Genomic DNA, 26,121 nt, shown 5'->3' on the forward strand with positions numbered 1-26,121 from the left:
TTTTATTTATATAGCACCTTTCACAGACAAGAGCCACAAGGTGCTTCACAACATAAAAGCAGAGTACACCACACAATACATCAGACAATGGCTGAGACATAAAAACATAAAACATAACATAGGATCACAGAGCAGCCTAAAAGCTAAGCAAACGCTTGAGTAAAAAAAAAAGTCTTAAGTTGGCTTTTAAAAGTATCGACAGAGTCCAGTGAGCGCAGAGAGAGCGGGAGACCATTCCAAAGCCTGGGAGCAACAGCCTGGAAGGATCGCTCTCCTCTGGTTGCAAAATGGGTGCGAGGAACCATCAACAGATTTTGGTCCACAGACCTCAAAGCCCTGGCAGGGGCATAAGGCTGGATGAGGTCACAGATATAGGGAGGCGCCTGGCCATGTAGAGCTCTAAAAGTTAAAACCAAAATTTTAAAATTGATCCTGAAGGACACTGGCAGCCAATGAAGCTCCTTTAAAATTGGGGAAATATGAGTCCTCTTGTTAGCTTGTGTCAGAATTCTTGCTGCAGAGTTCTGTACCAACTGCAGTCGACGCAACTCCTTCTTGTTTAGACATGAAAACAAACTGTTACAATAGTCTAAACGTGTTGACACAAAAGCATGAATAATAAGCTCTAAATCATTTCGAGACACCATTTTCCTGAGCTTAGTGATGTTTCTTAATTGAAAGAAGCAATTCCTTGTCAGCTGTTTACAATGCTGTACCAAAGACATGTCTTTGTCAAAGATGACAGCCAAGTGTCGAAGATATGATTTAGCAGACTGGCCCAGGTCTCCCAAGTACTGCTGAATACCTGGAATATGGGCGTCAGGGGCAATAACCAATGTCTCTGTTTTGTCTGCGTTAAGCTGAAGAAAGTTATTCCTTAGCCATTGTTTAATTTCCGCCAAACAATGGAGGAGGGAATCAAGCCTCTTAATCTCAGATGGCTTAAAGGAGCAGTAAATTACTGCTTATTACTTATTAAATTACATTACAATCTGTTTGACACGAGGCTGAAGAAGGACGTGGCTGTGCAGAATGAAGGGAGGTCCATGTGCTCTGTGAAGCCACATTATTCATCAGCTGGCCTGCTCTGATGACCCAGGACAGAACCTCATCAACAGGTCCAGGATCAGCACCAGCAGCAGCATCCGAATAACACCACGATCACTGAGAGTCACTTTACTGTACAGAACACGACTTCACAAAAATAAACCTGGAAGGTAAAACTGGACCACTGTCACAGGGACACACCTGCTGACACCACTTGAAAAATGAAACAAGAAAAGCACAGAAATTGTCAGCAGAAAGCAGCTTGCAGCTCACTCCAAATCCTGTCGGGGGAAACACTAAAGGTGAACCACAGACGGTGGAGATAAGAAGAGAAAAGCTGTAATCAGACAAGAAGGTGAAAAAGGTGGTGCCCATTATTCTGCCGGCGTGGTTGCTATCCAGGACTGTGGTGTGGTGGATGTGGTGATGCACAGCACCAGCGACTGCTCCTAACTTGACTTGGCAAGCCGTCACAGCCAAAACACATGATACCATTAAGAGCCAACAGACACCTGGATGAGCTCATCAGCTTTTTGGCAGACGGACAGACGGACGGAAAATGTTCCTGTCAGGGGGCACCTGAGGACCAGGGTTGGAAACCACTCATTTTCCTGTACCATGATTCGTGCGTGTGACTTTTCCCCAATTTAAATCAAAACAACCAATGTGCTTATAGTTAAAAGGAAACTTACAGTATTTACAAGAGCACAAAGTTCTGCATAGGTGGGCTCCATTCAATTTTTCTCTTGCAATGCACCAGATTAATGTATTTAACTTTAAAATGCATAAAAAATATATAATTTCTTTGGGGGGGGGGGGGGGGCATGCACCACCTCAGTTCATCTGTGTACAGATTTTAGCAGTAACATATGTAAGGTCATTCACAGTTTGGTGCTGACAGAAATACTGCAGAAATCATCCAGTGTCCAACTCTAAGAGTGTTAATTGATCACACCCCTCTGAACCCTGCACTTGCAAAATCTTTAATCTACAAATATAGTAATAAGACTTTTAACACCTAACACCAGTGTTGAAAATATGTCATGTAAAAATAATTTGTTTTTTAACTCCTGACGTGAGCTTGTGAATTTGTAACACTTGATGGTGTCAAGTAGTGTTAAAATTCAACTCTGTGCATTCCATTATGATGTTAAAAGTGTTGAAATAACACTGTATGTGTGTCCTCATACAGGCATGGTGGAAGTGTTGGAATGGTGTCTGAGCAGATAAGGAGCCAGCCTTCCAACACACGCAGACCTGGGTTTGAATCCCGCCCATGCTACCTGTCTCTGTGTCCTAGGCCAAGACACTTAATCTACACTGTCTCAGTCCACCAGACTGTAAACGGGTACCGGCCTCGGCTGGGGAAGTAAACTGCATCAGATTGGCGTCCCGTCCATGGGAGTCGCACACTCACATTCACTTGACATGACGCAACCTGAAGATCAGCACCGGCACCAACAGGCCTCTGGGCCTATATACAAGTTACTTCTTAAGTCACGAAACTAACTCTCCTAGAGTTGTTGTTCCTGTGTTGAATTTGGAGTGCATGAAATTAATTAACTTAATTGTCTACAAATCTGGCCAGTTTGTCATTTTATCCACAGAGTGTGTTCAATAAAACCAGAATTTGCATTTGGAGTTAAGCTGAGATCAAATTTCTGCTCATAATTCATCAGCTCCTTCAGGTCAAAGCTCTGTAAACGTACATTTAACCGTCGGTGGGTCCTGACTTCAGCTTTTAATGATTCAGTCTGGCTGTGCACATGAAGTCCTGACTGCAGCCACACGTTTATTCAGACGGGCATCGATAGATCGATGGATGACCTCAGTCTGTCAGTGTGTGTGTGTGTGTGTGTGTGTGTGAAACACGCCCCTTCAAACCATGTTGGCTCTGTAAGTGGAGTCTGTTTCGGGGTTTAAATTGTTTGTGTGTCTTTCCCCAGTGGTGGTGAGAATCCAGGCCAAAAACATCAACCACCAAAACACCAAACTGCCATTATTTTAAATGAGAACTCAATTACTGGAGCCATTTCACAAACCTACTTCCAACCTGCTGCCGAGTGATCTGTGGCTGCGATCATCTGACTCTCATTTCATTTAATAATGCAGGAGGAAAACAGCAAGTCCGACTCAAACGCATCAATACGCAAGTTACAAGTGCAAAATGGCAGCACCGGGGCTAATCTCAAATTTTACCATTTTCACAAAGGAACAAACATTTAACGGTGCTTTGAATGTGCAACTCATAATGGAACAACAGAGTGAAAAACGCACCAGGGCCAGCAATGGCCGACGTTTGGGGGGTGACTGGGACTAAAACCTGATCTCCTTACGTCTATTATCTTATTTACCTGAAAATAACACCAGAATAATATGTGGTTTTCCTTTTTTAAGAAACATTTGAGTTTCTCTAGATCTTCAGGCATCTGACTCAGTGAAGGTTTGGACAATAAATTCACTGTTATGACACCTGAACCTTTTATTGTTGCAAATCAATGTGAAAGTTGCTGACTTGTAATCACTGAAGGCTCATGCACTCTCATCATCCCAAACATACTCTGTAAGTGTGACGTTTCATTGAATCCATTCGGCTCTGAACACAGGTAAATACTGATGAGCTCTTTGTTTCTCAGTAAATTATCAGTAATTCATCCACCTCCCTGTACTGATGAACAATTTAGTTGTTGGCTGCAGAGGTATAATTGTCCAATTACTACAGTTTACAAATGATAAACTGGCGGCACAGAGGCACAAGCGGTTGGTACTAAGGGGGTAACAGTATTCCTCTCTCACATTTCGGTACGAATCATGGTTTTCAGATTAAGGTACAAATCACGGTTCATTCCTGTCAGGTTTCTTCATGTAGGTACAGAACAAAAGACTGACATGAAATTAAAATTATAGAATTACATCCCTTGAAATATTCAGTAAGTGTCTTGAGGATCTATAGTTTCAACATCCAGAATTTTCTGTCTGAATTTGTTTCATTGCATTTTGTGTAATCACATGAAAAACACATCTGAACTTGACAATATAGTTCTTAGCCCGTGTCATTAAAGTCCACAGTTCAGTACATGCAAAGCAATTTTTTTCCACGTCTAGTTAGTCCACTTCCCAACAAAAAGGTTCTCAGTTTGAGGCAACCCCTGCCCTGTTCTCATAATATATCTGGAGGTGCTTCAGAAATCACATCTGATATAAAACTTGAGCCAAATCAACGAGGATCACGGCAGCTCATAGACCACCTTACTGAGAATGATCTTTTTGAGCCACTGCAGTCTGCTTTTAGGAAATATCACTCCACAGACAGTAGTAAATTTTTGATCCCACGTTGTCTTTTGACCTCCACATCAGGGATGTTACTATGACTGCTTTTTTCCATCTGCGAAATATAGCGAGGATCCGCCCCATCCTGTCCATGGTTGATGCTGAGACCCTGATTCATGCTTTTGTTTCTTCTAGACTAGATTATTGTAATGTTCTATTTTCAGGGTTACCACAGTCCAGCATTAGGGGTCTTCAGCTGGTTCAGAACGCTGCCGCCAGACTTCTGACCCGTAACAGAAGGTCTGAACATATCACACCCATTTTGGCATCTTTGCACTGGCTCCCTGTCTCTGTGAGAGCAGATTTTAAGGTTTTGTTATTGACTGATAAGGTTGTTCATGGACTGGCACCATCTTATCTGGCTGATCTGGTGGAACGCTACGTGCCAGCCCGGGCTTTGCGGTCGCAGGATGTGGGACTTCTCTGTGTTCAGCAGGTCAAAGAGCCTTTTTGTATCGTATAACCACCCCGTGGAACAGTCTTCCTGTGACCGTGAGGCAGTCTGAGTCCGTGGACATTTTTCAGTCAAGACTCAAAACCTATTTTTATTCTCTTTCTTATGGATAGTTTTTATTTTTATCTGTTTTATTCTTTTACTTCTGTTTTTAATTATGTATTTGAATTTTTTTAAATGCATTTTTAATTATTTATTTAAATTTTATGTTGAACTGTTTCATGTAAGGCGCCTTGAGACGGCTTTTGCTGTGATTTGGCGCATTATAAGCTAATTAAACTGAAATTGAGGATCAGAGGATGCGCTGTGGAGACACTCAGCAGAAAAATGAGGGGGGAAAAGAAGAACCTTGAAAGAAAGAAGACTTAGAAATAATGAAAAATAAGCACCTCACTACACCAAGGGCTGCTGCTGTTTATATCAGCTGCTGTAACACCCAAATCCTGCACACGGTTATTGTGTTAACACAGAACTCTCCTCAGAGTGTTTTAGGAAAATGCAGCAAAAGTCAACTGAACATATGGGTTTTCCAAAGTACACGTTTGACCTCAACAAGGATCTTAAGAGGACAAAGAGTTCATTATTCCTGAATGTTTCAGATGGGGTTAAACCATCATAAAAACAGAGCAGATCGCCTGAAGATCAGGAGGACAGGTTCTCTCCTGCAGCTCAGCGCGTCAGTGACTCTGGACGGGTTCCTTCATAGATCAGAGGAGATCTGAGAGCATCCAGAATTGATCACCTTCTAAAATCTTTTTCATCTGCTCCTGTTTATGCACATCAGTGGTGCTGCGATCCAAATGGAGTCGGGCCTTCTGAGGTTTAACTTCCAAGAATCTCCACAGCCTGTGACCTCGTAGAGCACTCCAAATAAATCTGTAAATAAGAGGCGGCACAGCTGGTCAGCTGGCATCAACACCAAACATCTCCTGATGGACAACTCCAAACAGGACACTGAAAAATTAACTCGACTTGGAAGAACTTTGGAGAGGGTCAACAATATCCAAACTTCACAAACTGCTGCCTTCATTGAACATTGTACACTTTCTGTAGGACCAAGGAGCTGATTTATAAATTATTACAGGGTTCCTGCAATTTAAGGAAAGAAAAATTGAAGTTTTTTTAAGACTTTTTTTTTATGCCAGTTGGAATGAAATTTAAGACCAACATTGCAATAACTGTTCATTACGTCCAACGAGCTGAAAGTATCTTTCTTTTCTTCATTTTTCATTTATTTGTAAAGGGACCATGTAAAATAAAAAAGATAAATGTTGCCATTTGATGGATTGTACCAGAGTTAGCTTAAAGCTAATTTACACCTGTAGTAGCTTGGCAGGTCACAATTAAAACAGAAATAATAGAACATCACAAAAACATGAGCTCAAAGCTGCAGAGATGCAGATCAGCCACAAACACACAAACACATTCATGCTGTCAGATTTTACATCGCATTTCTAAAATCAGTGGTTACGGAGTTGAGTGTCTTTCAGTAAATTTTTGAGTTTGTTCTTGAAGCTTCCAATAGAATGAGAGTTCTTAATGCTGTCAGGGAGAGCGTTCCTTCCACCGAGTCGTGGCTTTGACAGAGAAAGTAAAGTGACATCACTTCAGGAAGCTCGACCAGGGGCTGCCAATGAATTTTTTTACAAATACATTTTGCCCTTTATTTAGAATTTTTTATTGTAGTGTCAGAAGAAAACATGAATAAAATCCCACCTTTTTTAAGCACCGTTTTTAACACTTTTGAAAGACTGATTTAGGATGTTTTAATACCAATTAAGGCCTTACTTTTGGATGAAAACTCGATGCCTTTTAAGACTTTTTAGGAATAAAGAGGCAGCCTGAATTAGGGTCGAAAGAAAACGGTGTCAAACCTGAGGGGGTGCAGAGACATGTAAGCTGAAACACAGGGGACTTTAGGGGAGGTGATGATCTAGTGGTTAAGCGTTGGGCTTGAGACCAGAGGATCCTCAGTTCAAATCCCAGCCTGACTGGAAAATCACTAAGGGCCCTTGGGTAAGGTCCTTAATCCCCTAGTTGCTCCCAGTGTATAGTGAGCACCTTGTATGACAGCACCCTCACATCGGGGTGAATGTGAGGCATTATTGTAAAGCACTGAGCATCTGATACAGATGGAAAAGCGCTATATAAATGCAGTCCATTTAAACTGTAAATCACAACCTGTTGTCTTCAAAAAGATAAAGAACATGATCTATAAATGATCGTGTGTGTGTGTGTGTGTGTGTGTGCGCTGTTGGTGTGAGTGGGGATGACAGCACTGAGGACGTCAAACCAACAGAACAGCCTGAAGACAAAATTAAAGAGCTGAAATATTGATGTGAAAATGTATAAATTAATGGGCAGTGACTCTGCTGTTTGTGTGTGTGTGTGTGTGTCTTGTAACAAACATTTCAAAAAGCTATTTTGATAAAAGACATCTAAAAAGTCGGTATCTGAAAGCTTGATAATTATAGATTTGTGCTCTCTATGTGTGTGAGAGAAGCGGCGAGTTAGTTTGTTGTTTGAAACTGGCTTGAAAACCTGCGGCTGTAGTTTACTGATCAATAAGTTCAAAGGTTGAATGATTTCAAACTGTTTTATGTTCTTACACTCACACTTTATATTATCTGGTTCCATTTGACAACCTACATTTTATGACTCCACCTCTTTGAAAACTTGTTCTTCATTTGTATTTGATCACATGGCACCAAATCAGAACATAAGTCAAAGGTGAAGGTGCAATACCCGAGTCTGGTCTGGACCTTCCCAACCCCAAGACCAAGCACACGGCTGACAACAGTAAGGAGAAACTCCTGCAGTGGCTTTTGATGGCAGAAGAAACCACAAGCAGACCAGACACAGTGAGGTGACCATCTGCTTTAGCAAAACCAAGAAAACAAAAAGACAAATGCAAATCTGACAGAACATACAAAAAGCAAAAAATAAACAAAAAAAACAACAGTTACAGTGAAACAACTGCATCCGTGACACCATAGAACCACCTCGAGTCCTGGATGGCAACCACCCAGGCTATCAGGTTCGACAATCAAAGCAGGCTGGCTGCAAATGCAGGTACACAGCTCAGTGGAGTAAAAGTGTTTACTGAGTTAACAAGCTGGGGTTGGTACACAGAGAGGCAGTCAAGACAGTATCAACAGTATCAGAAGCATCAGGAAACAGGCGTGGTCAAGGTACACAAGCAGGTCGTCAAAAAACACAATGAGGCAATCAGAGCAAGGCAAAAAATACAAGAACTGAGTTGGAAAGAGGCACAAGGCACATCAATCTGGCGAGGGACAAAGGCAAACTGTGAGGCTTATAAAGCACCCAGGTGATTAACTGCAAATCAAGAACAGGTGTGTGGAGAAGCTCCCAGAACCAGGGTTAGGGAAGACAGAGAGAGACACCCACCACCAAGAGCCAAGAGAGAGAGACAAGAAAAAACAGGACAGAGAAAACCCAAGCAGAAAGAGAGAGCAAGAGACAGAACACAAAAACTACCCAAACAAGACAGTAACCTAAAACATAACCACCCAACAGTCCAGAAACCTGACACAGGCAGACAGCCAGTCCAAACACACACACACTTTTTTTTTTTAATTATTACCAACAGTGTAATATAAGAAGATGTAAGTGGGAGCCCAGATTAGCAGGCTGCGTTAGCTCCTTGGAGCTACGGTTCCAGTGAAGACGGCCACCTGTGCTCGTGTGTTCTCTTCAGGTAATATGAACGTCATTTTTCCTTTCATTTGCAGCTCATAAACCTATGATTATTTTTATGCCATAAAGTGGTCGGAATTTATGTCTTAGCAACCAGGCCGGTGCTCCACAGCCGAAGCGTAACCAGGGAGCACCTGTATGATGAAACCATGAACATCCAAGACCGCGTCTGGAGATAACGCAGGAGATGCATGAAGGTGACACATACACCGCCCTTGGACCTTCACATGAGATATTATTAAAAAACATTAATATTACATAAAGTTGTTTTAGTTCCAAAATGACTTTTGGTGTTGACACAGTGTTCCTGTAACAATCCGTGAAGGTACAGAGGAATCATATTGGCCTCTGTCCTGGTATCTTTTGCCAGAGTATCACAGAAGAGCCACATGAACACCACAAAAATCAAGCTGATCATTCATTCAACAACTAACTTGGTAAGGTTAGACCTTACTTGTGTGAAGCGCCTTGAGGCAACTTTGTTGTGATCTGATGCCATATAAAATGAAATAAACTGAAAACTAACCATAAGTGTAGGTTCTGTCAAATCTATTTCAGGACGTTATTACTTCAAACTGTTTACAGAAACAGCTTGTTGCTGCACATCAGGACCACAAAACTATTGTTCTTCTTGGACATCTGAAGTTGGATCAGGAAGGACAGCCAACGGAAAAAACATCTACACCGGATCTGCTGTGGTGATTCTGAGCACAAGCAGAAGTCAAAAGGAATTAGTATCTATACGCAAAGAGACAGCAGTGTGTGTGTGTGTGTGTGTGTGTGTCCCTCTCCTGTTCAAACTGCACCTTAGAATGGAGCCAAATGTGGCACACATATACTCTGACATGCGGGCAGTGACACAGACTACTGATGTCCCAGTGGGACTCACTGTGTCCTCCACCAGCATATAGCAGCCACTTCCTGCAGCTCGGTGAAGTTGTCCTCCTCCCTCAAATACAGATGATTCCATCAGATCTGCCTTTCCACTTCAGAAGGCTTCAGTTTCCTGTCCAGACGTGCTTTGCCATGACCATCAACAACATTCAGAGACGGAGGCTCAAAGCCATCAGCGTGGACCTGATCCTTCTTATTGACATATTCTATATGGCAGCTTCAAAAACTGGAAACCCTGTGGACGTCTTCCTCTTCACACCCAATGGACAAACAAGAAACGTGATGCACCACAAGCTGCTGTACGTGAGCCGTCTCTTCTTGAGGCAGCTTTAGTGGCACCCTAACAGTTCTCAGGAATCTGGGATTGGTGGGAGGTGATAGTTTTGTTGGTGAAGATGACGTTTTTCTTTCAGTCTCTGAATCAAACCGGCCCTGGGACGGGTCATCGGTTAGTACTGTACATGTGCAGGACCACAGTCAGAGGTGGTCAATGTGGCACCGGAAAGGGAAGTCTGGGGTCCCTGCTGGAGCTGTTGCCCCCGCGACCCAAACCCAGATAAGCAGTTGAAGACGAGTGTAAACTGAGAGCACACTTTGTACTTGAAATAAAATCATGTTAAACTAGGTGATGGTCCAGTGGTTAAGGTGTTGGGCTTGAGACCAGAAGACTCTTGGTTCAAATCCCAGCCTGACTGGAAAATCACTAAGGGCCCTTGGGCAAGGTCCTTAATCCCCTGTTGCTCCCAGTGTGTAGTGAGTACCTTGTATGGCAGCACCCTGACATTGGGGTGAATGTGAGGCATTATTGTAAAGCGCTTTGAGTGTCTGATGCAGATGGAAAAGCGCTATATAAATGCAGTCCATTTTAATAACTACAAGGTACACAGAGAGTGCATACCCCTGCCAAGACCAAATATTCTGAATGCTGAAAAGTTCTTCTGGATTCTGGATCCAAAAGTATGGTTCTGATCAATTTCAAAATAAAAGCCCTCATTTTCTAAGATATTATCCATCTGCTCACCAAATTTAATCAACATCATCTAATTTTTCAAGTTAAAAGCTGCTGTGTACCAAATATACTTCTGGGTCTCAGTTCTAGAATACGTTCCGGATCATCACCAAAACTGAATCGCTTATTTCCTGGAACATGATTGATTTGATTACCAAATTTCACTGGAACCTCTTCATTACTTTTTGAATGAAAACACCTCCTTGGTGAAGGTTAGAAATACCAATAAATAATAACCAACAAAATTTTTTAAAAATATGTTGTAATTATGCGGGGCAAGGGAGGTGACCAAGTGGTTAGTACGCTTGGTTTCAGTGTTGAAGGTTCCTGGTTCAAACCCCATCCTTGTCACAGTTTCATCAGATGTAAAACTGGTGCCAAATCAACATGCAGCTCAAGCTCTGATTTGCTGTGGTGACACGGGTGCAAACAAGAGAGCAGCCAAAGGGTCTTACTACGCTGCAATTGTTTGATTTTGTTGAATCCTGAATATTTAATACAATTTTGCAATTTCCTATTTCAGACAGTGATCAGTTGAGTGAAAAGACGATGGAAATCAGTCGAACATGATATCAGGGTTGATATTTTGAATGTCACTTTATTACTTATTAGTGCAGCAGATAAGAGAATATTTAGAGCGGAATCCTGCAAATCATGGGCGCAATTTGGTGGGGGATAGGGGGGACATGCCCCCCCCCCCACCTTCTGACATATACGAGGGCTGTCCATAAAGTATATTAAAAAGGAATAGTTTGGACCATGTATCATCCTTACTTATCACATTACGGGGTAACATATGTCACAAGTCATAGAATCCAATAGACATAGACCTTGTTTGACCTTTACTTTGGAGACCAAACATTCAACACAGTCAAAACTATTCCATTTATTAATCTTATTAGCTCAACCAATAATTTGCATCACTTTTTACCAAAATTGGAGCAACTTTAACTTTTGACCCCTGTACAAACTGAAACTGACCTTTGTCACCATTCTTGCTGTTTTTATCCCATAACTCCAGAACATTCAGTCACAGATAGTCCAAACTATACCTTTTTGGAATCTTTATGATCAGGCAAATAATGTGGAATATTTTTCAATATGACTGGAATATCTTTTAATTTTGACCTCTGTGACCCCTACCTGACCGCCGATTGAAAAGTCAAGTGGCCAATCAGTTTTTTCAAAAGAGGAGTGTCTAAGGAGTATTTCTGCCAAATTTGATGCTTTTATCACCATTTGCATGATTGCTTCAGTTATCTGCTGCACTATATCTGATAACCTTTCATTCTTTTCAACATCTTGTTTTTCAGTAAGAAAGTTTTAAATTCTTTGCGCATAGCACCATCCCTCCCTTTTCCTTTTTTTTTTGTCCAAGCCCATTAGACACTTGTGACGCACATCTTCTGCTTTTAAGTCCTTTGATTTTAAGGTGCGCATCCTTGAAAAAGATCCTTGAACACACTCAGCGGCTCTCTGCTGCATCTGACTGAGAGGACTCACAATGCCTGACGCAGCTACACTAATGCTTCTTTAATTCACACAGTAATTTTATTTACCCACTCTGCTCTCGGCGATAGAGTTTGTTGAAATGTTTTGCTGCACATCAACATTCCAAATGTGAAGCCACAGATTTAATTATGGTCATTATGCATAGAAGTCCTGGCACACTGTTGTTCGCGCTGATGTAACGTGCACTCACTGTGCTTAAAATAAGACAAAAATAGCCATTACGCATGGGAAAAAGAAGAAAAGAACATGTTTATTTGTGGAGAAAGAGAGAAAAGCCTGACTGTTCCCGGTTCTTTAAAGTTGGTCTTTTCTGTGCAGATCTGATCCCATTCTGTCACAGCTTATTCTTGGTTTCTACTCACATATTCGTTAACATCTACTTCCTGTCAGTCGTGTGCAAAAGTCTTAAGCACCCCAGTCTTTCTGTATGAATGTGTTTTTTGTCGTTTCTTCTCCACGATGATGCCAGTAAGAGACCAAAACTTACAAATTAAATTGGGAATCGTTTCTTCATGACACCTCAGGTCCCAGCCAAAGGATCAGACACCAACATTTCCTCCAGTTCCACCACACTGAAACTGGAGAGTGTTCTGAGAGGACATACAGTTACGTCCACTTCACACAAATCTATGTTACTATGAGCGATAAATGTTAGCAGGATGATGCAAAAACTACATGAACATTAATGGCATTTGTGGCACATTCTTGACATTGTTAACGTGACTTAATGCAGCCGAATAGGTTTCTTCACAGTGCGTTTACACATAGGCAAGATGCGTTACGAATGTCATATTTGCATCATTCTTGGCACATTCCTGACATTCTTAAAGTGAGTTAATGCATCTGAATAGGTTTCTTAATAGTGCATGTTGGTGCGTGATATTTGTGATTTTCGTGGAGCATGTTTTTGGCTGTCAAAAAAATCTTCCACGAATGTCACGCACCACCCTCATTTCGCCTCATGTTGTGGAGGTCGCAACTTGATTAGTGTTGATACTTAACAGAGTGTGACAGCGTTCTTCTCTAACGTGCGCACAATTAAACTCTACTGCACCGCATTCAGTTTCATTGCTGCAGTATGCTGAAGAAGGACAGTGACGGCAAGTTGGCTAAAAGTCTCGTTCCAATGCTAATCAGCGTGCTCCTGCAGGTATTCCACCTGCTGCATGTGCCTGATGTTTGGGAAATCGAGTGAGACAACAGCCGTGTGGAGCCACTCATTTGGCTCTCTCAGTCTCCTCCTCCTTTTGCACCACTCCATGCACAGAAACCAACTAAGCAGGCAGTCACAAAGTTCTTCTGCTGCTTCTTCTGCCGGATTATGAGGAGCAAATTGGAGTGATCTAAATTGCTCAGCAACTGACAGTTGGATGAGTATGTGTATGTGTGTGTGTGTGTGTGTGTATAGACAATTTGCCTCATTCACAACGTGACAGATGTTAACGATGCGCTGTTACAGTAGTGTTCAGAATAATAGCAGTGCTATGTGACTAAAAAGATTAATCCAGGTTTTGAGTATATTTCTTATTGTTACATGGGAAACAAGGTACCAGTAGATTCAGTAGATTCTCACAAATCCAACAAGACCAAGCATTCATGATATGCACACTCTTAAGGCTATGAAATTGATGGATTTCTTCACATCTGCGAGGCATTAATTTTATTAGTTTGGAACCAAGATTTTGCTGGTTTACTAGTGTGCTTGGGGTCATTGTCTTGTTGAAACACCCATTTCAAGGGCATGTCCTCTTCAGCATAAGGTAACATGACCTCTTCAAGTATTTTGAGATATCCAAACTGATCCATGATACCTGGTATGTGATATATAGGCCCAACACCATAGTAGGAGAAACATGCCCATATCATGATGCTTGCACCACCATGCTTCACTGTCTTCACTGTGAACTGTGGCTTGAATTCAGAGTTTGGGGGTCGTCTCACAAACTGTCTGTGGCCCTTGGACCCAAAAAGAACAATTTTACTCTCATCAGTCCACAAAATATTCCTCCATTTCTCTTTAGGCCAGTTGATGTGTTCTTTGGCAAATTGTAACCTCTTCTGCACGTCTTTTATTTAACAGAGGGACTTTACGGGGGATTCTTGCAAATAAATTAGTTTCACACAGGCCTCTTCTAACTGTCACAGCACTTACAGGTAACTCCAGACTGTCTTTGATCATCCTGGAGCTGATCAATGGGTGAGCCTTTGCCATTCTGGTTATTCTTCTATCCATTTCGATGGTTGTTTTCCGTTTTCTTCTCTGGTTTTTTGTCCATTTTAAAGCATTGGAGATCATTGTAGATGAACAGCCTATAATTTTTTGCACCTGTGTATAAGTTTTCCCCTCTCCAATCAACTTTTTAATCAAACTACGCTGTTCTTCTGAACAATGTCTTGAACGTCCCATTTTCCTCAGGCTTTCAAAGAGAAAAGCATGTTCAACAGGTACTGGCTTCATCCTTAAATAGAGGACACCTGATTCACACCTGTTTGTTCCACAAAACTGACAAACTCACTGACTGAATGCCAAACTACTATTATTGTGAACACTCCCTTTTCTACTTTTTTTTTACTAATAGCCCAATTTCATAGCCTTAAGAGTGTGCATATCATGAATGCTTGGTCTTGTTGGATTTGTGAGAATCTACTGAATCTACTGGTACCTTGTTTCCCATGTAACAATAAGAAATATACTCAAAACCTGGATTAATCTTTTATTCACATAGCACTACTATTATTCTGAACACTACTGTATGTAAAATAGCAAGCAACAGCGCGCAATAATGTGGAACATTAATCTTGACCATGAGTAATGGTTCCTGATAACTCACCAGCGATATGTATCATTAATCGTAATGGGTGGTAACAGGTCGCGACAGATCCTGAGGACTCCTGGCGCCACTACCCCGAATCATCACATTCGTTATCAGTGGCCAAAAATGTATACTTCGTGGCATTCGTGACTTGACGTCGTTATGCGTAAACGCAGCATAACAGTGTGTGTTGGTGTGTGATATTCGTTATACTCGTGGAGTATGTTTTTGACTATGAAATCACGAATGTCACGCACCACCCTCATTTCGCCTCATGTCACAGTGTTGTCAGAAGGAAAGGTGATGTAACACAGTGGGAAACATACCACTGTCCCTGCTTTTTTGAAACGTGTTGCAGGCATCCATTTCAAAATGAGAAAATATTTGCACAAAAACAATAAAGTTTATCAGTTTGAACATTAAATATCTTGTCTTTGTGGTGTATTCAATTGAATGTAGGTTGAAGAGGATTTGAAAATCATTGTATTCTGTTTTTATTTACATTTACACAACATCCCAACTTCATTGTAATTGGGGTTGTAATATGTAATACAGGCACTTACGAAGTAACGCATTCACAGTCACAGTGGATCAGCTCTGGATCTGCATCATGATTTGGCACAAGTTTGGCTCGAGAAAGAATGAAGCAACTGCAGATCTACAAAGAGAAGTGGCATGGGTGGGCTTGAACCCAGGACCTTCTTATTGTGAGGCAAGAGTGCTCCATGTCATTATGCAGTAATTTAGATTCATTTTCAATTTATTTTCATTTATATAGCGCAAATCACAACAAAATTGTCTCAAAGCGCTTCACACAAGTAAGGTCTAACCTTACCAACCCCCAGATCAAGAACTCAGGTGAAGAGACAAATACATGGATCAGGGTCTCAGCATCAGCCATAGGCAGGATGGGACGAGTCATCACTATATTTCACAGGTGGAAGAAAGCAGTCCTCGTAATATTCCTAATGTGGAAGTCAAAGGACAACGTAGGATCAAAAATTACCCCAAGGTTCCTCACTTTGTCAGTGTGATGTATAACACACAAGCATAGGCTGAGCGTTAACTGGTCAAATTGTTGCCGATGTCTCACTGGACCAAGAAACATCATTTCAGTCTTATCAGAGTTTAAAAGTAGGAAGTTACTACACATCCAACTTCTCACTGATGCAAGGCAATCTTCTAAGGATTTTATGTGGATGAGATTACCAGCAGTTATCAGCATGTACAACTGAGTATCATCAGCATAGCAGTGAAAGGTAATCCCAAAATGCCACAATATGGGTTTATTCCCGGTTGGTCTACTCCCATTTTGTCTACTCTAAAATTCCCAGTTCGTCTACAGCTAGGCTCCTGGTTGGTCTACTCTTAGGAAAGTACATAAATCCTATTTCATCTACTCCCTAACCCTAACCCAACCTCTTAAAATTCAAAATCTTGTAAATAATTAAGAAAAAAAATCAGGAACATACAAGAGTAGACAAAATGGGAGTAGACCAACCCGGGAAGTTACGACAATATGTGCCCAAGGGGTGCTATAAAAAGGGAGAAAAGCAGGGGGCCAAAGACAGACCCCTGTGAAACTCCAAATTTCATGTCACTAAGGTTAGAGGTAGTGTTACTGTACAAAACACAGTGAGAACAACTGGTCAAGTATGACGTCAACCATGCAAGGGTAGTTCCAGTGATCCCAAAATGATTTTCCAGCCTATCAAGTAGAATATGATGATCCACGGTATCAAATGTGGCGCTGAGATCTAACAACACCAGAACCGTAGTGGTGTCTGAATCCATTGTAAACAGAAGATCATTCACCACTTTAGTTTAGTGAGAGCCATCTCTGTGGAATGATATTTTCTAAAAGCAGACTGCAGTGGCTCAAAGAGATTATTCTCAGTAAGATAGTCTACGAGCTGCCTTGACACCACTTTTTCTAGAACTTTAGAGCAAAATGATAGATTTGATATCAGCCTATAGTTTTTTAATACACTAGGGTCAAGATTAGGTTTCTTAAGTAATGGTTTAATCACTGCAGATCTGAAACATTTGGAAACAGATCCAGAAGTTAATGAGAGATTAATAATTACCAACACAGTCGAACAAGAGTGGGCCACAGGTCCTTAAACAGATTAAGAATCAGAACATGTTCACACCTCAGTGTGAATATAACCCCTGGCAAAAATTATGGAATCGTAGGATGTTCATTCAGTTGTTTAATTTTGTAGAAAAAAAAAGCACTCAATTCTGAGGAAAAAAATGATGGAATCATGAAAAACAAAAGAACGCTCCAACACATCACTAGTATTTTGTTGCACCACCTCTGGCTTTTATAACAGCTTGCAGTCTCTGAGGCATGGACTTAATGAGTGACAAACAGTACTCTTCATCAGTCTGGCTCCAACTTTCTCTGATTGCTGTTGCCAGATCAGCTTTGCAGGTTGGAGCCTTGTCATGGACCATTTTCTTCAACTTCCACCAAAGATTTTCAATTGGATTAAGAGCCGGACTATTTGCAGGCCATGACATTGACCCTATGTGTCTTTTTGCAAGGAATGTTTTCACAGTTTTTGCTCTATGGCAAGATGCATTATCATCTTGAAAAATGATTTCATCATCCCCAAACATCCTTTCAATTGATGGGATAAGAAAAGTGTCCAAAATATCAACGTAAACTTGTACATTTATTGATGATGTAATGACAGCCATCTCCCCAGTGCCTTTACCTGACATGCAGCCCCATATCATCAATGACTGTGGAAATTGACATGTTCTCTTCAGGCAGTCATCTTTATAAATCTCATTGGAACGGCACCCAAAAGTTCCAGCATCATCACCTTGCCCAATGCAGATTCGAGATGCATCACTGAATATGACTTTCATCCAGTCATCCACAGTCCACGATTGCTTTTCCTTAGCCCATTGTAACCTTGTTTTTTTCTGTTTAGGTGTTGATGGCTTTCGTTTAGCTTTTCTGTATGTAAATCCCATTTCCTTTAGGCGGTTTGTTACAGTTCGGCCACAGACGTTGACTCCAGTTTCCTCCCATTCGTTCCTCATTTGTTTTGTTGTGCATTTTCGATTTTTGAGACATATTGCTTTAAGTTTTTTGTCTTGACGCTTTGATGTCTTCTTTGGTCTACCAGTATGTTTGCCTTTAACAATCTTCCCATGTTTGCATTTGGTCCAGAGTTTAGACACAGCTGACTGTGAACAACCAACATCTTTTGCAACATTGCATGATGATTTACCCTCTTTTAAGAGTTTGATAATCCTCTCCTTTGTTTCAATTGACGTCTCTCGTGTTGGAGCCATGATTCATGTCAGTCCACTTGGTGCAACAGCTCTCCAAGGTGTGATCACTCCTTTTTAGATGCAGACTAACGAGCAGATCTGATTTGATGCAGGTGTTAGTTTTGGAGATGAAAATTTACAGGGTGATTCCATAATTTATTCCTCAGAATTGAGTGAGTCCATATTTTTTCCCTCTGCTTGGTCTAAAAAAGTAACTGTTACTGACTGCCACAATTATTTTTCCTGATTTCTTATAGTGTTTCTTAAAGCCAGAAAGTTGCCATTTGAAATTACTTTAGTTTTGCGTCATGTCTGTGATCTGCTTTTTTTCTACAAAATTAAACAACTGAATGAACATCCTCCGAGGCCGGTGACTCCATAATTATTGCCAGGGGTTGTATTTATTCTTATAGGTACTGTGATTGTAAGACTGTGAACCATTAGTCTAAAAAATCTCACGTTTTTCTTCTGAAGTCCAGAACACTTCAATGTTGTGTCACGGAGATGATTGGCACAATGACAACATTTTCGTCATCACCCGTCCTGAGGGCCTGACTGCACTCCTCCCTGCAGCCGTCTCATCATCACGCGTCCTTGTAGAACCCACTCACTGGTGGCATTGATTGCTTCTGTACTTAGGTCCTTGGTGAGTCTCTATGGTGACTCGACTACGACACTGGCAGACCTGCTGACCCTTTAGCCTGATCAAAGATTAACAAAAGTTCCACAGAGGAGTGTGATGAGAGCACTCCCTGTGCCACGGGGCCTTGAAGACAGCTTTGATCTGACAATACCTTACTATCAAAGCTGCACTAACACCATCCACTCAGAGTGTGTGTGTGTGTGTGTGTGTGTTTCCAAACAAGTGCTTATGCATATTTGAGATGTGCTGAAAGGCTCAAGAAAGTCTTTCAGCCACAGAGAACCGTTGTCCTGCGGCACTAAAAGTTCTTTAAAAAAACAGGCCGGCTGCTGAGTTTGCCAACTTTAACAGTAAATTTGACACAAATTAACTGCTTTCCTACAGACATCAAAAACATCCTTGTCCAAGTGTCACTGTGCCGTCATCTCTCAGCCGTCTGCAAGGAAAACTATTTTGCATAAACAGTATGATGAAGAGACACCGTGGAGGCACAGTGTGCTGCAGTGGTGACAGGAAAATCACCGTCAAAGTTGTCAACACCTCAAAGCTAATGATGCGCTTAACGGTGATTAACTGTGAACCAGAGGCAAGACTGCGCTCCAGATTGAGCTGTAAATGTAAATGATCTCTGGCATTGTTAGAAGAAAATCTATTAAAGTCACCTCGATGTTGTCAAGAGAAATTTAAAACTAACCCTTCTTTTCATCTTGTAAGATATTGTGAGGGATGACCACGAGGCACCTGTGAGTGTGTGAGGGTGAACGGTTATAAACCTAATTGAAAAATCTACCGGTGAAGTGACAGTAATCACAGATTACAGACATAAAACCAGGTAGTGTCGGATCTGAGCTCATGTAGTGGTGCCACATGTCACCACATCCACCACACTACGCAACCATCTCGGGTCTTTGATGGGTCACCATCCAGACAGACAACCAGTCCATCACCATCTGTTTGAAGTAACCAGCGAACTGCCACAGCCAGGTGAAACGTGAGCATCCTCACTGCCATCTCCAGCTGCTGGGGTCCTCAGCAATGAAGCACCTGCATGCTGGATCATGCACGAGAAACACACCACATGGTCAAAATGCTGAGGAGCATCACTTGCATTGTAAAGGAACACCAGCTATGATCTTTTGACTGTATGTGGCGACAGAGTACCAGATACATCCACTTGCCTTAGGTCACCGGTTAACATCCAAGTCCCACAAACATACAGGAAGACAGGTAGGACCAGGACCCTGAAGACTTAGACCTTCTTCCTCCATCTCTGTCTAGAGTTCTCATGAATCCATCAGCTCATCCAGGTGTCTAGTTTATCTGCAGCTAACGTCTCCTCAGGTTTTGGTTCCATGCTCTCAGAGGTTGACGTGGGAGACACAGCTTCATCAGCAAGCACTGCTGTTAAACCAGCCCAAAGGAGAAGACAGATACGCAACATCATGACCTGATGTTGCGTATCTGTCCGTATTGGCCTGTCGCGTATAACCTCACAGGCCAGAGACACCAATGTCACTGCTGAGATCATTTAACGTATCGTTCACTGGCATCCAAACCAGCCTGGCATCGGAGTGGATGATGCCGTCATCTACATCCAACACAGAGCTCTGTCTCACCTGGAAAAGCCTGGGAGCACTGTGAGATTCATGTATTTTGATTTCTCCAGTGCTTTCGTAATACCATACAGCTGGTGCTTCTGAGGGACGAATAGACTGCAAATGGTAAATGGACTGTATTTATTTAGCTCTTTTCCATCATCAGATGCTCAAAGCGCTTGAGCATCTGATGATGCCTCACATTCACACACACACACACACACACACCGATGTCAGGGTGCTGCCAAGCTGGAGATCACAGGTGTGGACCCCCGCCTCTCATCCTGGTTCCTGAACTACCTCAGAGAACGACCACAGTACATAAGGGCTTGGAACTGTGTCTCCGACATCTGCAGCACAGGGGCCCTGCAAGAAACCGCATTGGCTTCATTTCTCTTCACCCTCAACACTGCAGACTTCATGTACAATTCTGTTTACTGTCACCTGCAAAAGGATGACCTTATCTTCCTGTTTGACACTTTCACTGCACACTGAAGGCCACATCCAGGAAGTCATTGATACCTGCTTGACTGGACTCAACCCTACCTGCCTTTTTTGCTTTCAAACCTGGTACCTGGTCCTGTTTTTGGTATCACTTCTTCTGCAGTTCCAAGTGAGCTGAGAAAATACCAAAGGTGACAAAGACACTAAAGATTACTGATTGGCTGGAGAGAATCATCATGATCACTGTGTCATCGCTGCTCAAGACAGGGGACAAAAGAGGTCCTGAACAAACCAGCTATTTTAGATTGTGAGGCAAGTAGTGCCATCTGTACTGTATTGAACTATAAAGTAAACCAAACCAATTAATCGATTACTGTCTGTCTCATTCTTCTAATAAAGATGATGTCACGGCTGTTTCCCGTGGCCTCACCATGAAGAGTTCAGGGTACTACAATTAGCAGTGGGAATGAAGCACCTGGTACCAAAAGCAGGCCAGGCTGAGTAGAACAGAGTTGAGTTGGAAAAGTGTCATTTATCTTGATCGACGACGATCACAAAGTTTGTGAATTTTCAAGTGCTACAATTAGGGTATCCACCAATCCAGGGCAGCACGGTGGATTAGTGGTTGCCTCACAGCAATAAGGTCATGGGATCGATTCCCTCCTGTGTCCTTTCTGTGTGGAGTTTGCGTGGGTTTCCTCTGGATGCTCCGGGGGTCCTCCCACATTTAAGAGACCTACAGGTGAGGTGAATTGTAAACTTTTAATTGTCCATGTCTCCTTTGTAAGAGAGGTCTCAATCTCAGTGGGACTAACCTGGTGGGTTGGACGACAGTATTGTCCACCAAGTCAAGGTCTGTAAAGTTTTCCTCACCAACAAAGGCACAACTGCACCAAGTCTACACAAGTAAAGACATAAAAGCAGCTGAAGACAATCAATAAACTCTTCCTAAAGGCTTGTTTATGCTCTTAACCCTCTGGGGCAGACGCCGTCGTATATGACGGCTAAGACCAAGCTTTACTAGATTATAAATAACTTTTTAATGATATCAGATAGAAACTTTTTATTTTTTTTGCTGAAAAATTAACTCCGCGGACTTTCGAGCCAGCCATCGGCCATCTTTGTACTCCTCATAGAAGCTGTGTGATGACGTGCGCAATGTGAGTGTCCAATCGGAATTAGTTCACAGTCACATGGTTTTCCAAAATCCAATCGTAGGGCAGATTTACCTCACGTGAAAAGCCAAAGATAATTTTCAGGAATGATATCAATCAATCAATCAATTTTTTTATATAGCGCCAAATCACAACAAACAGTTGCCCCAAGGCGCTTTATATTGTAAGGCAAGGCCATACAATAATTATGTAAAACCCCAACGGTCAAACGACCCCCTGTGAGCAAGCACTTGGCTACAGTGGGAAGGAAAAACTCCCTTTTAACAGGAAGAAACCTCCAGCAGAACCAGGCTCAGGGAGGGGCAGTCTTCTGCTGGGACTGGTTGGGGCTGAGGGAGAGAACCAGGAAAAAGACATGCTGTGGAGGGGAGCAGAGATCAATCACTAATGATTAAATGCAGAGTGGTGCATACAGAGCAAAAAGAGAAAGAAACACTCAGTGCATCATGGGAACCCCCAGCAGTCTACGTCTATAGCAGCATAACTAAGGGATGGTTCAGGGTCACCTGATCCAGCCCTAACTATAAGCTTTAGCAAAAAGGAAAGTTTTAAGCCTAATCTTAAAAGTAGAGAGGGTGTCTGTCTCCCTGATCTGAATTGGGAGCTGGTTCCACAGGAGAGGAGCCTGAAAGCTGAAGGCTCTGCCTCCCATTCTACTCTTACAAACCCTAGGAACTACAAGTAAGCCTGCAGTCTGAGAGCGAAGCGCTCTATTGGGGTGATATGGTACTACGAGGTCCCTAAGATAAGATGGGACCTGATTATTCAAAACCTTATAAGTAAGAAGAAGAATTTTAAATTCTATTCTAGAATTAACAGGAAGCCAATGAAGAGAGGCCAATATGGGTGAGATATGCTCTCTCCTTCTAGTCCCCGTCAGTACTCTAGCTGCAGCATTTTGAATTAACTGAAGGCTTTTTAGGGAACTTTTAGGACAACCTGATAATAATGAATTACAATAGTCCAGCCTAGAGGAAATAAATGCATGAATTAGTTTTTCAGCATCACTCTGAGACAAGACCTTTCTGATTTTAGAGATATTGCGTAAATGCAAAAAAGCAGTCCTACATATTTGTTTAATATGCGCTTTGAATGACATATCCTGATCAAAAATGACTCCAAGATTTCTCACAGTATTACTAGAGGTCAGGGTAATGCCATCCAGAGTAAGGATCTGGTTAGACACCATGTTTCTAAGATTTGTGGGGCCAAGTACAATAACTTCAGTTTTATCTGAGTTTAAAAGCAGGAAATTAGAGGTCATCCATGTCTTTATGTCTGTAAGACAATCCTGCAGTTTAGCTAATTGGTGTGTGTCCTCTGGCTTCATGGATAGATAAAGCTGGGTATCATCTGTGTAACAATGAAAATTTAAGCAATACCGTCTAATAATACTGCTAATAATACTAATAATACTAAGGGAAGCATGTATAAAGTGAATAAAATTGGTCCTAGCACAGAACCTTGTGGAACTCCATAATTAACTTTAGTCTGTGAAGAAGATTCCCCATTTACATGAACAAATTGCAATCTATTAGACAAATATGATTCAAACCACCGCAGCGCAGTGCCTTTAATACCTATGGCATGCTCTAATCTCTGTAATAAAATTTTATGGTCAACAGTATCAAAAGCAGCACTGAGGTCTAACAGAACAAGTACGGAGATGAGTCCACTGTCTGAGGCCATAAGAAGATCATTTGTAACCTTCACTAATGCTGTTTCTGTACTATGATGAATTCTAAACCTGACTGAAACTCTTCAAATAGACCATTCCTCTGCAGATGATCAGTTAGCTGTTTTACAACTACCCTTTCAAGAATTTTTGAGAGAAAAGGAAGGTTGGAGATTGGCCTATAATTAGCTAAGATAGCTGGGTCAAGTGATGGCTTTTTAAGTAATGGTTTAATTACTGCCACCTTAAAAGCCTGTGGTACATAGCCAACTAACAAAGATAGATTGATCATATTTAAGATCGAAGCATTAAATAATGGTAGGGCTTCCTTGAGCAGCCTGGTAGGAATGGGGTCTAATAAACATGTTGATGGTTTGGATGAAGTAACTAATGAAAATAACTCAGACAGAACAATCGGAGAGAAAGAGTCTAACCAAATACCGGCATCACTGAAAGCAGCCAAAGATAACGATACGTCTTTGGGATGGTTATGAGTCATTTTTTCTCTAATAGTTAAAATTTTGTTAGCAAAGAAAGTCATGAAGTCATTACTAGTTAAAGTTAATGGAATACTCAGCTCAATAGAGCTCTGACTCTTTGTCAGCCTGGCTACAGTGCTGAAAAGAAACCTGGGGTTGTTCTTATTTTCTTCAATTACTGATGAGTAGAAAGATGTCCTAGCTTTATGGAGGGCTTTTTTATAGAGCAACAGACTCTTTTTCCAGGCTAAGTGAAGATCTTCTAAATTAGTGAGACGCCATTTCCTCTCCAACTTACGGGTTATCTGCTTTAAGCTACGAGTTTGTGAGTTATACCACGGAGTCAGACACTTCTGATTTAAAGCTCTCTTTTTCAGAGGAGCTACAGCATCCAAACTTGTCTTCAATGAGGATGTAAAACTATTGACGAGATACTCTAGCTCCCTTACAGAGTTTAGGTAGCTACTCTGCACTGTGTTGGTATATGGCATTAGAGAACATAAAGAAGAAATCATATCCTTAAACCTAGTTACAGCGCTTTCTGAAAGACTTCTAGTGTAATGAAACTTATTCCCCACTGCTGGGTAGTCCATCAGAGTAAATGTAAATGTTATTAAGAAATGATCAGACAGAAGGGAGTTTTCAGGGAATACTGTTAAGTCTTCTATTTCCATACCATAAGTCAGAACAAGATCTAAGATATGATTAAAGTGGTGGGTGGACTCATTTACTTTTTGAGCAAAGCCGATAGAGTCTAATAATAGATTAAATGCAGTGTTGAGGCTGTCATTCTCAGCATCTGTGTGGATGTTAAAATCGCCCACTATAATTATCTTATCTGAGCTAAGCACTAAGTCAGACAAAAGGTCTGAAAATTCACAGAGAAACTCACAGTAACGACCAGGTGGACGATAGATAATAACAAATAAAACTGGTTTTTGGGACTTCCAATTTGGATGGACAAGACTAAGAGACAAGCTTTCAAATGAATTAAAGCTCTGTCTGGGTTTTTGATTAATTAATAAGCTGGGATGGAAGATTGCTGCTAATCCTCCGCCTCGGCCCGTGCTACGAGCATTCTGACAGTTAGTGTGACTCGGGGGTGTTGACTCATTTAAACTACATATTCATCCTGCTGTAACCAGGTTTCTGTTAGGCAGAATAAATCAATATGTTGATCAATTATTATATCATTTACCAACAGGGACTTAGAAGAGAGAGACCTAATGTTTAATAGACCACATTTAACTGTTTTAGTCTGTGGTGCAGTTGAAGGTGCTATATTATTTTTTTCTTTTTGAATTTTTATGCTTAAATAGATTTTTGCTGGTTATTGGTAGTCTGGGAGCAGGCACCGTCTCTACGGGGATGGGGTAATGAGGGGGTGGCAGGGGGAGAGAAGCTGCAGAGAGGTGTGTAAGACTACAACTCTGCTTCCTGGTCCCAACCCTGGATAGTCACGGTTTGGAGGATTTAAGAAAATTGGCCAGATTTCTAGAAATGAGAGCTGCTCCATCCAAAGTGGGATGGATGCCGTCTCTCCTAACAAGACCAGGTTTTCCCCAGAAGCTTTGCCAATTATCTATGAAGCCCACCTCATTTTTTGGACACCACTCAGACAGCCAGCAATTCAAGGAGAACATGCGGCTAAACATGTCACTCCCGGTCCGATTGGGGAGGGGCCCAGAGAAAACTGCAGAGTCCGACATTGTTTTTGCAAAGTTACACACCGATTTAATGTTAATTTTAGTGACCTCCGATTGGCGTAACCGGGTGTCATTACTGCCGACGTGAATTACAATCTTACCAAATTTACGCTTAGCCTTAGCCAGCAGTTTCAAATTTCCTTCAATGTCGCCTGCTCTGGCCCCCGGAAGACAATTGACTATGGTTGCTGGTGTCGCTAACTTCACATTTCTCAAACAGAGTCGCCAATAACCAGAGGTTGATCCTCGGCGGGTGTGTCGTCGAGTGGGGAAAAATGGTTAGAGATGTGAACGGGTTGGCGGTGTACACGGGGCTTCTGTTTAGGGCTACGCT

The 26,121-nt window shown here is 41.7% G+C and overlaps 1 protein-coding gene across 3 annotated transcripts in view; it reads right to left on the reverse strand.

Annotated features, from left to right (window-relative positions):
- LOC117530729 (zinc transporter ZIP11-like) overlaps window positions 1-26,121 on the reverse strand; it is a 184,936-nt gene that overhangs the window by 48,203 nt on the left and 110,612 nt on the right. The window lies entirely within an intron of this gene.

The sequence above is a fragment of the Thalassophryne amazonica genome, chromosome 18, assembly GCF_902500255.1.
Source record: "Thalassophryne amazonica chromosome 18, fThaAma1.1, whole genome shotgun sequence".
Lineage (NCBI taxonomy): Eukaryota > Metazoa > Chordata > Actinopteri > Batrachoidiformes > Batrachoididae > Thalassophryne > Thalassophryne amazonica.